Consider the following 12,552-nt stretch of genomic DNA (forward strand, 5'->3'; position numbering starts at 1 on the left):
ATTTTGTTTTGTACGACGAAGAATACCATTTATATTGGTTGCCGCCACTATGCGTCATATATGAAAGAGTAAAATACAGGGTACTATCCAGACCTAATGCTTCATGACGTCATTACTGCCTACTATTTTCTGCCGCTGTGCTGATGTCAACCGTGCATTGTACGAAGGTGAATACAATTGAAGTTAACACCTGAAAATAAAAATGGTGCGAACCGGTTACCACTCGCGCCTCAGCACGGCTTGCAGCTACAGAAAATACTGGCATATAAATATGAAAAGTGCTTCCTATCAATTTCACCTGTCCTTACTTCTAGGAACAAGATATTCGAAAACAGCTTGCCATTTCTTAGCATTGTCTTGGTTAGATATAGATACGTGGCTTTGCCGGGAGTACCAGCAAATTTAGAATGAGAACAATGTGTATCCTTCACTTTCTGCTGGCATTGATGGTGTGTGCTTCAATTCTACCCGTTAAAGGTCAAGAAGAAACAGCAGCTTTATCAGCCAGAGCTGCTAGTAGAGCTCCTTGGTGGTCCGTGGGTGGTTTCAGACCGAAGCGTATGTTCCACATTTATTGTTTCACTACACACTGCATAGGAGTTATTTTCATACTCTGTGGTCTAGATAACAAATATTATAAAATGCCGCTCTTTGAAGAACTGGGAAGAGTGCTTCAGAAAAAACCTTTTGTGGGCAGTTTCAGCACGTATCCTACAAGCCTGACTTATCTATTTTGGCAGATATAAATTTATTAACCCCACGGTCTGGAACGTCCTAAATGCAAAACATTGTAATACGCTGCGGCGTTATTGGTCTCCAGTACTCTATTTTACCGCTCATGTCTGGATGATTAGGTGAATGCTATTCGAGCACATGTGAAAAAACAGTCGAAGCAGGCTTCCCATGGTCGCTGTCCTCTGTAGCGCTTGAAGTTTCCTGAATATGCTTTATCAAGGAGGCAAAAATTTTACTTTCGTGATTGATGAATCACCGGACACGCGTGTGTATGTGTTCGTCAACTGTTCTGCTTCCCGGTCCGTTTCACGCCACTGCTTTTATCTTGTGTCAATTCTGTAGTTTATTCGACTTTCACACCCAGAACATGGCTAGAGGAGATTACGTGCAAATGTACATTGCTTGTTAGTCGTACTTCTCTGTTATTCAAGAAAATCAGTCGCGCTGATGGCACGCGTATATGTTGTTCTGAGCAGATATCTGCATGTGGGAATAGAATAATGGCACGACTGATTGCATCAATACAGATGTATGACGCAGATAGGATCTCGCCCCCCCCCCCCCCCACATTACTCTCAGTGCGAAGATCAAGCTCGTTAAAGTTTTTCATTTTTCATTTTAATTTATTTGCCGTGTTCTGGGAAAAACCGATGGGATAAATAGATTACACGCACCTGGATGCTTACGAGCCTGCTACGATGGGTCCGTACCTAAAAACAATACATAAGAGCCCTCATACAGTTTTCATTATTGCAGCAAATTTTGAAGCTTTCACGACAAATTATAGACATCAATACAAGTTGTAGTTCAAGGCATTTTCTGCGAAATGACTTAGATACGTCTGTTTCAAGGACAAAAAAGACAAGGTCTGACAGCTAAAATGGTGGCACTTATAATTTGAGTGACGTGGGACGTTCCTTTCCTGGACTAATCATTCATCAGATGTTGTAAAGGTATGGTCGGTGGTTTGCTCCGTGTACAGCCATATATCCTAAAATATTAATGCAATCTCGTTTGCGCCCTACCTGAGAGTCAATTAAAGATAACTTTCGTGACTCCCATAAAGGACATGGGTGTCCAAACGACCGTTCGTTAAATTGATTTTCACTGCGAGTAAAGTTGTTTCAAGTGTCGCGGTATAAGTTCGTAGCTATGGCGTTCGGCTTTCGACCAAGACGTCACCGGTTCAAGTTTCTCTCGCAGCGGCCGCCTTCTGCTGCTCCACGTATGCCAGAAATCTCGTGTGCATCAATCTATACAGCATATGTTGCCGGATCTTTGAAGAATTTCTAAAAAAATATTTGGGAGATAGCGACTTCTTTTTTTCTGGAAAGAAGATATAGGTCCACTTGTTCTTCCAGTCTTCACTCAGTTCTTCCTTCAAATCAATAACGACACACCTTACCTTTCATGCGTGATAAAGTCTGAAATATATGTCATAAGAAAAGGGCATCAAGATTTTGAGATATCGTTCTAAATTTACAAGAGATACTAAAAAAATACAGACTTACGTAATGCTCAAATTTCGATGTTTTACTTGTAATCGCAGAATATTGTCTTGATCGTTCAGCATGATACCCATTCGTACCTGGATTCGTGGCATTGTGGTGATTTTCAGATGCTTGGCTTATGCAACAAAAAGCATTCATGCGTATGTAAGAGATGCTTAATTATTGCGGTGGCTATTTCCTCAAGTCGTTATATAAATGCAGGTCGAGAAATTAAACGCCTTGTATTTCGCAGCCTGCCGTAATTACGTATACAACTAGTAATAACAATCAACTGGACTGGTCATACCTATAGACGGACAGCTCTTTGGCACTGTCAGCTATTAGGGTCGGGCTTTTTTCGCGTAGGATCTTTGTGATGCTTCCGCGCAGCATAGTTTTAGAGCGAAGGTATCTTCTGGGGTAACAAGGGTGTGGATGATAGGCTAAGTTTCGCGCTTGTTTGCAGGTGAGTTTTCTTTCTTGCTTTACGTTATTGAGCTCACTGCGTCAGCTACATTTATGGCAATCATTTCTGTTTGGCATCCCACGTGTTTGGATACTGTGGTGTGTGGTAGGGTTAGTAGTATTTTGTGAAAAGGAGAGCAAAGCTGGTGACGGAGGATGACGCCGAGTTCAGGAAGAGAGAAAGAGGTAATGACGCACACCGATTAGTAGCCGCAAGCGACGACGTAATGTGGGGAAGGAAGGACTTAATGCGGCGCTATTACTCAGTGCAGGTGCCGATATCATCATGCAGTTTCTAGCGAAGAGGCACCAAACGCGTTCCGTGGATGTCATTATGCACGGGTGCTTGGTCAACCACGACGACTGTGTGGAAGTGGAAGCTTCCCTCACACCTTTTTCACCATGCGCGGGATATGCACGATTCAGTCCATACGGAAGCCATTACTTTTGCAAAGCCTTAAGTATTGACTGACTGTAGCAGAACTCAGGACAGCGTTATTTAAAGCACTCATGGACGTAATGCAGATTTACTCGATATATTAGCTTATATTTAGGCTACAGGGCTTGCGCGAGTGGCACTAGAACAGCACACTGCAGTGACGAATAACTGATTGCGACTTCATGTGGTACACACCTCAAATGAACGACCCAAAATAAGGCAGCTGTCTTTTCCCTAATGAATTAGGAGAAGACATATTAGATATATGGAGCACAGGCCACATCTTACTATAAAATGGATTCAAGAAGAAATGAGACAATAAGCTGAATTAGCTGAGTTCAGCTTTTGCTCCTATACTTAGGTTAAGCTCAGAACGCTAAAGCTCATTGCCAGCACACTTTAGAAGCTTTTCTAGTGATAGCCCCTGCTACAATACACGCCATGCCTCTTAATATTCTGTGCCTGATGTTTATTCAATCAAACTTCCGTTTTGCTCCTTCTTTCACTTCACAAAGTTTATGAATTCCCACGCAATGTAAGAAATCTGCTGTAACTATGCTTCACCGCTTTACTTTCAATTAATGACTTTTTCCCTGTAATTTTTACTTGTGGTAGCTATTGCTCGCGAGATGTACGTGAAGGCGTACATAGGTAGGTATCGACAAAACCAGCTCCACTCATAAAATTTTAAGAAACTCCGCTTTAAGTGATGCGGGCTGTGTTATCAATATTCCTTGGCAAAATTCTTGCAAAAAGTCATACGTGCGCTGTGTTATGCTTCACGTGTGCGTTTCATTGTTTGTTATTTCCCTGTACGACTTATATCTTTATAGTTTTTTTGCCACGCTAATATGTATCGGCCATCCCCAACTGGCATGGCAACACACTTTAGTTAAACGCTCTCCTTTAACATCTTAATCGCTTTCTTTCTCTTCTACCGCTCTTTATCACACCCATCTGCACGACTGATCGTGCGTTCTTGAAGTTGCAGGTTGTTGCTGCTTCCAATAAATTGTTTGAAAAGAGTACACGCATTTGCCAAACTTAGTAGCCGTGGTCGCTTAGCGGCTATGGTGGTGCGCTGCTCAACACGAAGACCCAGCTTGTGACATGGCGTTGCAGTCAATGGGGATCCGAGTTTACGTGCCAATTCGCTGTTACATATGACACACGCTGGTTTTTTCATTAGTGGGCCATTTGAGGCTTTCGCATCAGCTCTTCCCGCTGAAAGATGAGGTATAATGCTTCGAAGATAAGCACCGCATGAGGCCTTTGTAAGCAACTCATTTGTGAGCGTAGCCTCGGCTCTAATACCCTAGTGGCCTCACAAATTTTTTGAGAATAACCGGCCATGTTGCAATTACAGCTGCTAAATTATTATGGTAACTGACACTATAACGGGATCTTTCTTTTCTTCAGATGCCATCATGCAAGTGAAGATCAAATGTGTGCTTTTGTTGCAGAACATACACTATCTTTTGGGGCTCTCATGAATGCAAAACGAGGCGTTAGATGAGTGCCACAGATGATGCCACAGAGAAGCAACGCGGTAAACGTGAGCTTTCTTAGGAAACAATGGGGCCTTGCCAAAATTGATGAAATGTGCAAAATATATGATGCAGGTTATTTTATTTTTTGACCTTTTGTGACTATATATTACACACTGAGCGAATGGAAGATTTTGTTTGAAGCAAATACCCGCGTTTTCCTAATGGCGACAATTGCAGTGTTGAGCCTCCTGCTGCTCTCCTGGGCATCTGTATAACTCCTGCTGTTCAGAGCAAAAGACCATGCCCCAGGGGCCCTGGCTGCTGATTCTCCTCATAGGAGCTCGTGGCTTCCGAATCTATACCGACAACGCCGTAATTATAGAGAATAAAAATACGTTTATTTTATGCAGAGTTGAACTAAGACTGACTAATACAAAAATTGCGATAAACTATAGAAAATGTCGATTTCTAAGAGCAGGTCTGCGAAAGCGAGACCTATACTAAACAGCAATGCTAATGGATAGCTTTCGCACAGTACATGTGTGGTAGCCTGGTTGCAGATGAGATGTAGTCAGAATTCACTGCTGCATGCTGCATAATCGCTGAAAGCTCTGAAGTTGGAACGCCTAATTTCAGACCCTCAAAGTAATGTACGACATGCCTGTACGGAAAGCGCATTATAACCCTTTATATTTTGTTTTACGAAATAACTTTTCTTAGAAGAATAATTTACGGTAGGGCACCTTACAATAAACTCCAAATGCCTGCACTGGTACTATAAAGGTGAGATCGTTTTTTATATGGCGCGTCTGCCTTATTAGTATAAAGATGCATTTATCAGCTACGTTATTTAGGTCAGTCATTGTGCCAAGGTAGCAAATAAATATGGAAGCTGCTATCGAGCTGCCCTGGCCTTCACCTAATAAAATGGTGTTCGGTAGTAGGAATGCTTAAGCTGGCACCGCTTTTGCGAGATGCTTGCACAAAATTTGACAGGAATACGTTGACATCCACTTTTTCACTAAGCCTACCTCCTTATATATGAGGCATGAGAAATCTGCCCGGTAACTCAGTGTCTGTCATCACAAATTTGGAAAGGAATGATCGTGCTAGTCTTCTTTTCTTTGTCCAATTGAGATGCCTAAATTGCTCAACAGCATCATCTTCAGAATATCATCATGCCCCTAAAGGTATTGAAAACAAAACTGAACAGCTCAGTTATGTAGGGAATGAATTATTAGTATTGGAAATCTTATGACGCCCATTGTGAGAAAAGTTTTAATGCCTGCGACGTTGATTCTGTGCTTTTACACCAATATTTTTCAAACATGTGAGCCAGCTAGTGGGTTTGATGATTTTAAGATTAAGAGCACTGGGTTGCTGAATTTCTCTACGTAAGGTAAGGAGAAAAAGAGGAATAAGGAAGCGAAATGATGCACAAAGAAAATTTAAAATAATAACACTTGAACGATTTACCAGTGACACGGGTTCTAAAAAGTGCTGACAACCTTCATAGCCAGTTTAGCCCTAAGAGAAAAGATCCTAGATATCCCTTAATTTGTACGAATGTAGTACTTCAGCTTGTCAATTTATTTTGTGCAAAGATAATATTTTGTTTCGGTTATGCAAATGACGCTGCGAAATTCATAGCTTAAATTTGCTTCTACGTGGTTTTTAATGCAATAAAGTTACCCATCTCAACCTGAAATTGTGTTGCAGTACTAGTCCTTATACTAACAGCACAGCCTTCTGCTTGATGCCATATTCTGAAAAGAGAACTTCAGCACGTTTAAAATCCGTTGCTATACAAACTTGCTTTGCAAATAAAGCAAGTGCCAAGGTTACATGAAACTTAATACGACCTGCAAGGAAGACGGGTGCTGGATGGCTCTTATATATAATGTAATGGGTTCAAAACAGCATGTCATTTCACGACGAGTGAGTGAATGCGATGGTGTCAAAAGAGCATTTCCTTTAAAGACACCAGTGCAAAAGATATGAGTAAGTTTTTCGTATGCTGTCTACAGACGTAGCTCGAAGAAAGTCATGTGCTAGCGCATTTGCTGAGAAACATGCTGACACGGGGTCAAATGCTGACCTTCTTCTGAAGTACAACTTGCCCAAACAGATGAGTACTGCGCTTTCTCGAAAGCTACCATACCTATGTGTGGTTCCCGGTAAATTTTGGCATAAGTAGTGCATAGACAGCGCTTTAGCCTCACAACTCGGACCGTCGTACCCAGCACTCGTGCTCAGATTTCTTCGTGCTGCTTTGTTGGCGGTGCAGCATGGGTTTGTCTTGCAGGTTGCACATAAGTGTACTAGTGAGATTGCACTTATCAACATCTCAGATAGAATGATGAACGGTGAAATTGGAGTTGGAATATTTCACTGAAAGCTCCGGGCATCTATACACTGTTCTTTACTTGGCCATTTACTCTCAATACGTGGCAGTACGATGAAAAGCGCTACTTGTCATGCTAATTCGAAAATAATTTGCGGTTATTCAAATCAAAATGGGCGACACGTCCACAGTTCTCGCGTTTCTTATATACGTCTTGAATTTATTTTTATTTTTGAATATCCTAGCGCGAAATTTTATAGTTTGGACATAATTTCATATTAAGCCTAAACAAGGCCCCACATCCATAAATATCGAGAAATTGTTCTAGAATTGCAAGTGCCGGTTTCAAGAAGAACATATTCAATGGCCGCTGATGACAATGAAAGTGGATGACTTGAAGGAACTTATAGGCGCAGAATTTGTCATTGACACAGAACAAGGGAGACTTGAGATCGCTGAGAGAGGTCTTTATCCGAGACTACAGAAGCGGTGTTTACACGAATGCGACAGAAACGTACCATGTCACCTTTCATGCCGATCGCACATCACGGAAACGACGTAATTTGCGAGGCCCTGTTATCGCGTTAAATGCGCCAAACAAAGGTAATTTGAGGTCAAGCAAGCACAGTTCTGTGGGCATTTAAAGAAATGCGTACCACATCAGAATTTGCGGCACCACCTTCGCTTCTGGACGACAAAGAGCCAGCCAATCGGTGGCGGCCGCTGCCATAAGGAAAACGGCGGCTTAAGAAGCAGGCCGCAAGAGACTTTTTTCAATCTTGAGTGCATTACGTGCGTTGGAACAGTCTCGTCTTGTCATTAATAAATGACATTACATCGGAGAGTTACTTGATTCGCGTCATGAAAGTAGTGAATTCAACTTTGAGGTAATGGAAGCCGAGACGCCCAAACTTGAGGACCACTGCATATGTTGACCTAGCTCTGCGGACACAATCGGAAATTTAATAATCCTGATCGAATACAGTACGTTACCAGGAAAGACATGTCGCGTAAGTTTGTTCACGCGGACAAATGAATGAGAACAACGCTGCGACATATGCTCAGGAAATGTGCCGGCAACAGCGGTACTGAAACCACCTCTGTTCGCGACGCGTCAAGAACCACGACCGTTACCAGTGTACGGAAAGCCTCGAGCTCGCATATTCCCGACACAGCCCCAGCTGGGGCGGCCACCGGGGACCTTCTTCATCGGCGTCGCCACCGCTGAGAGGCGGCTCTCAAAAGTACGGAGTTGAAAGACCTGCTCTGGTCATCGTGCAAGCCAAAGGTGCCACCCGAGTCCAAGGACTTCGAGCCGCAACCTGTGCCTCCACAACTAAAACTGCCAGACCATTCTTTTTAATAAAGTTTCTTCTTGTTATTATGAATTAGAAGAATACTACGAGCCTGAGCGCCAGGCTTTAGGCAGTGGTAGGCGTAAAAAGCAAACGCGACATCACAGCATTTCCGTCATGGGATCGTAACAAGCATATCCCTGTAATCAACTCATCATGAAGCCAAACTAGCAAATACTACCAAGTTTTGCGAGAAAAAATAGAATAGATAAAAAAGGAAAAACAAATATTACAAGACAAGAGCATAAAGACAATGCAACTTTATGCCATGGTCTAAAGACCACTAAAAAAAGAAAAAAAACTAAATAAATAGCAAGTAGCAATGAGGAGAGAAAATTTCAAGACAGCGCGTGAGAGAACAACGAAACATTGGTGCATTGTACGGTATTAGTAGAGAAGGCGTTCCACTGTCGAGAGGTTTTTGGGAAGAACGACTCTTAAAAATGTTAGTCTTGCAAGAATATTCCTTGACCATTTTAGGGTTGAAAAAACGTATTTTGCGTGGGTGAGCAGTGCCAGTGTAATGTGCTTTCTTAATACCAAGCTGGTCATGAAAAAGCGAGTAAAAAATTCATCCGTCCTGGTAACGCCTTCAGGCCAGGCTTTCCAACTGTGCGTAAAGTAGGAGCTGCGGTGGGGATGCGTGCCAGATATATGTGTTATAGATGAATCTTACCGACACGTCCTGCAGGACCTTTAATAAAATTTATCCAATATACTATTCTATTGCGACAGTCTTTAGAGAAGCTAATGATAATAATTGCGAACCTTGTTGTATTGCCTCACAATGTGTGTTTTCGAGCCTATGGGCCGTTGGAACATAATATAGGTGTATGAGCAACATGCGACAATTTATCCACAGAGTTTATTGCACAGCCAAATGAATTTTAATGCAGACTCTTCCATACAATTCTCATTGTATATTGTTGCATTGCCTATGCAGAGTGCCCTGCAGGCCAAGTTTACAAGGAATGCGAAAGCAGCTCCTGCGGCGAGTGGAAATGCTACCAGCTGTTTCAACGAGGTCCAAGAGCGTGCACTGCTGACTGCGCAAGCGGATGCTTTTGTCGCTGGGGCTTTTTCAGAGATGACAGAAACAGATGCGTACCAATATGGGGTTGTAGGAGACGTGCCGGTCGAGCAGAGTAGTTGGGATAAGTGAGCACGTAGCTGATCTATGCATCTGCTTAGTACCCCACATCATGCCGAGCCAATAAATCGATTAAGCTGCTACTTGGGTTCTTTTTGTAGGGCGAAATAGCGTATCGTGATATGTTTCTTGAAAAGTCAAGGCGAATTCCAACAGCCCCATCACTCACTGAGGAGTTATTGCATTTTGTGGTGCGATTATTACTGATTAACTGAAAGCGATTTGTCAGGAACATTGTACTGGAGACAATGAGTTGGGTGAAATACTGGACTCCAGGATTTGTCTTGTGGGTGTCGTTCCCAGGCATCATGCGAAAAAAAAAAAAGTTCGAACTGCATTCGCCATCACGCATCGCGCTTGTCAAGAGTTTCATTTTTTCACTTCTGCAATAAATCATTAGTGAAGAGATGGATGCTAGAATAGATCTGATTTCTCGGTGAGGAGGAACGTGGCCTCAAACTCAGTAGAATTCTGCCGCCGTGCCGCATTCTTATTTGCTGTGGTATATGATGACATTCATGCTTTCCAGTGGCATCTTGCAACGTTAGTTGTGATATGGTGAGTTACTGTGATTTTAACACTTTTCGTGCCGGATTGGTACGATTTCAAGTGACTCAAGGGTGAAACCTACCTATGCAATGCAAAATTACCTTTCGTAAGCTTAAAATACTAGCAACCAAACTATTTGACATGTATCTCATTCTTTAGCCATGGCGCCATTGTGGGCTCTTTCAATCGGCAGCGTGATCATCTATACACGATCCAGCTGAGAGGACGTGCACTTTCCAGTTCAGCTCGAGTAAACAGTTTCACTGCATTAACTTTTTTGTAGTACCTCAGTCATCTGGGCTTGTTAGCAACAAATAGATTATGCATCGCTAGGGCAGACGTGCGCACAGAAGAAAACGTCACAAACCACTGTGTCATTATTGCGCCCGGATGTCCTTGTTCTTTAACGAGAGTAAAAAGTAATTACCCCGATAATACTCACGTTGTAATATTACATTCGTATGGAACATGTCTACTGTGGTAAATGTGATGAAGCCTCTAACCGGATGTTTCGTATAGCACTAACCAACCATGCGGCAATTATTTGCGGCAACATTGGTCCTAGGTTCATACAAGAGAGAGAATTAAACTTTATTGGAGAGGTAAGTTAGTAGTCGTTACCATGTCAGATGAGATAACGCGGCGGCCATGTGGCCGCGAAGGGATTAGCGCCTTTTGCGAACATGAGTTAGTATTCTGGGTCATCCGTCTTGATCGCACTCTCCCACGCCTGGGGAGGGGGGCTAGCCGAAGAATCGTCCTTGGCAGGGGGTTGCATCATATTTAGCAAGACGATAGATTTCCGATGTATATCCCGTCCGAAAATGTGACACAGAACCAGATAGAGCACAAATATTGGTTGTGACGAACAACCACCACATATACCGATACTCACAGAAAGCTACTCTTAAAATTCTTCCAAAAGAAGCAACTCTGCTGGGGGCGAATGGTCCTTTTCGCGCAGCCAAGCACCCCTACAGCGAGCGGCACATGCCTGCCCGCCAGTTTTGCCCCGCCTGATAGACGGCCTCACGGGTTTGTTAGCGCCCTTGCAAAAAATGGTTCATTAGTGGATTCGCCACGAGCTCGAGGAGAGTCGCCATCTAGTGAACACTGGCTGAACGACGCAAAACGTAAATAGTGCGTTGCATTGGCGGCTACATGCTACATGTTTACATCTTCACGTAGAGCGCGGATATCGTTTTGAGATTGTTCCGTGGTCGTGGTGCAGTGAAATATACTCATTTGCAATATTGGATGACACAGAAAAGCTTTTGGTGTTGCGCTGCAGTTTTAGCTCTACAATAAATTCTGTGACTGCACGTGCGGATGACGGGGCCATCGTGCCCTTCGTTGGTGGCAATTATTTCAATCAACCTAATTGCCACACTCATGTTGAAGAACGCACAAAAAATCACATTGATCACGAATCACAAATGATGTTGTCGCTTCGAGATCCGAATGTAGCACTTTGGCGATTCCTTTTTTCGATGTGTTGATCCTTTCGCAGTTTTCGGATACCACGAAAGACGGTCAGGATGGCGTGGTAATCACTCAGCAGTACAAAAAAATTTCCTATAAGAAGTTACCTGATTGCATGTAACACATGATATTGATCGTATATTTGCATTACTGGCTCTCAGTTGTTACAATACCTAGTTTAGCAGTGTCGGAAGTGTACTTAAATGGGTGGTATCCCAACGCCAAAATCATCCTACTATGCAAGTCGGTTTTGCTGCTTGGGTGCTTTTCGTTTCTCCTGCACTTGAGAAGAAGAAATAAGAGTAGTGCAAAGGCATCAACTGTGACCTTACCTTCAATTAGGAAAACACGGTGAATGCGAGCGTTGGAAGTTCAAAACGATGAGCAAAACGAGAACAAAGTGGAAGTGGGAGCCAACGTTTCGACAAGTGGTATTTTCTTTTTAAAGGTGACATATGCTTTCCTCGGCACAGTGCATATAGGTAGGGTTCTTCTAAAGGGGAGAAGGAAAGGTGAGTGTGCGCGGCAATGGCCGAAGGTGCGTTAGCGGCGAGAGTGTAGAATTGAGAATAAAGGAGTGCTGTGCACGGGGCCGGTGCCGGCATGTCAAAGGCCTTGTGGAGAGCACCCGTCTATTACCTGCTTTGTTGGCGGTCGTGGGATATCGTCTCCAAAAGAGATAATAAAAGGCGTGCCAGAAAACGGTGCTCGTAAAAGAAAAAAAATAGAATATAAATAATAAGATGAAATAAATGTATGAATAAAAGAATAAGAACAGGAAAGGAAGGCAGAGAAAAAAAAACCCCACTACGCAACCAAATGAGGTGTTGTTGACTATTTCAAGCTTTAGGCTGCAACACTTATTCCTTCTTGTGCAATTGTGCCAATGAAAGGCACTTAGCAAATGCAACTCACTAGGTTTTATTTCGTGTAATGGTCTCAGAATTGCATGAAGCGCTAACGACGTAGCTTTCTTTATTACTTGCTGCATCATTTCCTTTTTTAATACTCAGCATTACAAAAAACAGTATTAGGATGCTGTATGACATATAG

At 42.8% G+C, this 12,552-nt stretch overlaps 1 long non-coding RNA gene across 1 annotated transcript; it reads left to right on the plus strand.

The window, feature by feature from the left end:
- The first annotated feature begins 258 nt into the window (after positions 1-258).
- Positions 259-9,880, plus strand: LOC142589783 (uncharacterized). The gene is made up of 2 exons (XR_012829931.1): positions 259-558; positions 9,262-9,880. It is a non-coding gene; the product is annotated as an uncharacterized LOC142589783 (long non-coding RNA).
- Positions 9,881-12,552: the final 2,672 nt, after the last annotated feature.

This window comes from Dermacentor variabilis, chromosome 8, assembly GCF_050947875.1.
Source record: "Dermacentor variabilis isolate Ectoservices chromosome 8, ASM5094787v1, whole genome shotgun sequence".
NCBI lineage: Eukaryota > Metazoa > Arthropoda > Arachnida > Ixodida > Ixodidae > Dermacentor > Dermacentor variabilis.